The following is a 2,086-nucleotide window of genomic DNA, read 5'->3' as shown; positions in this document are numbered from 1 at the left end:
ATTTTCTCGAAATCCGTGCGTCAAACTCAAAATCCGTCAGCGTCATTAGTTCCAGAACAGCTGAACCGGTCGAAACGAGCTATTGGACTGCTATGAACAGAGTCCGGTACGAGCCAAAAGCCAACTTCTCACCGTGGCTTCTCCGGAAAATCGAGTTACTATTCACTTTAAGTGAAACTTGGAAATCGCGTAGAATTTCCGTTTTAACTCGATTTCGCCCGAAACTTGACGAGTGCTTTTGTAAGTAAATTACACACAAAAACATCGTCAACTGAGAGTTTAGCTACACTGCAAAAATCTCAGTCCTTACAAAGGAGTTGAGAAATAATAAAGGGTGCAATAAGTATATCAAAAATTTTTAGTAGGCACGGTAATCCTCTATTAGTTAGTAGAATAATTTTTAGTAGGTATCGTAATCCTCCAGTAGTTAGTGAATGATAAGAGAAATCATTGCTTGTAATTCTCGCAATTAACTTTCGTCAAATATAAAATTAACTTAAGCTGCATCAATCTTTTTTTTTTTTTTAATGTACAATTTATATGTGAATGCTCAATATTATAAAATTAACATTTATATCTAATACCAATAGTCTAAATTATTTAACATTTATTTATATATTTTACATTTTATAAAAATAAATAGTAAATTATATAATAAATTATTATATAATAATATATCTATATAACAATAAAATACTATATATAATAAATAACATAATGAAAACAACTTTAATTTATCTTTATCTCTAAAATAAATAATACATATACTTATTCAAATTTTGCAACCGAAAAGTATCTATTGTGAATTATATTTTAATTCAAATTTGTTTACTTTTTTATTGCTAAAAGAAACAATTCATACTTTATACAAAATTTTGCCAGAATATGCAATCCTGCCTCTATCCATCTATTTTACATTAAAATTAAATTTGAGTTGTAAAATGCTGTGAATTATTTAGATTTTGATTTTGGATATGCAAAATCTATCCATCTATTTTATACTTACAATTTAAAATTGACCTCCATTATACGATCAACTTTCCTTCAATCACAAACCTATAATATATAACATTTAATAAAACTACTTTATTTAAATTTTTAAAAAAATATGATTTACAATCTCTTCTATTGATTTAAATAATATCTCAACAATAATCTATTACGCCCCTAGCATTTGCACTTACGTCTCAAACTAGATCTTCCTCTATTTCATATTATATACTATTATTACTATATACTACTGTTATCATATAATACTATACCCTATACTACTATATATATAATATATATAAAGAATCTCAGTGTGACCCGAAAACCCCCAGACAACCCCCAATTTGGCCGGCGCAGACCGCCCGCCGCCGCGCCACCACGCCCAGCGCCAGCCGCCGTTGCCGCGCCCCGCCCGCCGCCCGCTCCGCCGCGCGCCGCTCCTCGCACCTCCGGCCCGCCTGCCCCCACGTCGCGCCTCGCTGCGCCTACCCTCTCCGCCCTCACGCCCTGCCGCACGGCTGCGCCCACGCCGGCGCCGCCCTCAGCTGCGTACCCCTCGCAGCGCCGGGCAGCCGCCCCGCGCCAGCGCGCCGCCCTCGGCTCATGCCCGTGCCTCCGCTCTCAGCTCGCGCCCGCGCCCGCGCCCTCGCCCTCGCCCTCACCCTCGCACGAAAATTTGAAAGGATATTATATTATTTAAGAAATATTTTATTTTTTTCTAGTTTTTATTTATATATTAAATAAAAATTACGCTTCTCAATGAAAAGGTATCTGAAATAATGACCGTCAATTGTACTTTTCAAGATATTTAATGCGTAACTTTTTTATGCATATTGGAAGATGAATAGTTTGGTTATTTTTAAAAAAAGCGGGTCAAATCTATAAAATTTTAGAAAGTGGAATACATAAAGCCCATTTATTAATTAGATTTTATGGAGATCAATTTGCAATTTCATATTGAAAAGTTAAGAAAGAGAGGTATAAATTAAAGGAAAAACTTCAAATACCACCCTGTGGCTTCGCACTTTTTCACTTTAGTACCTTATGGTTTAAAGTGTATCAATTTAGTACTCTATGGTTTCGCATTTTCTCACTT

This window comes from Ananas comosus, linkage group 5, assembly GCF_001540865.1.
Source record: "Ananas comosus cultivar F153 linkage group 5, ASM154086v1, whole genome shotgun sequence".
Taxonomy (NCBI): domain Eukaryota; kingdom Viridiplantae; phylum Streptophyta; class Magnoliopsida; order Poales; family Bromeliaceae; genus Ananas; species Ananas comosus.
This window is presented reverse-complemented; position numbering follows the sequence as displayed.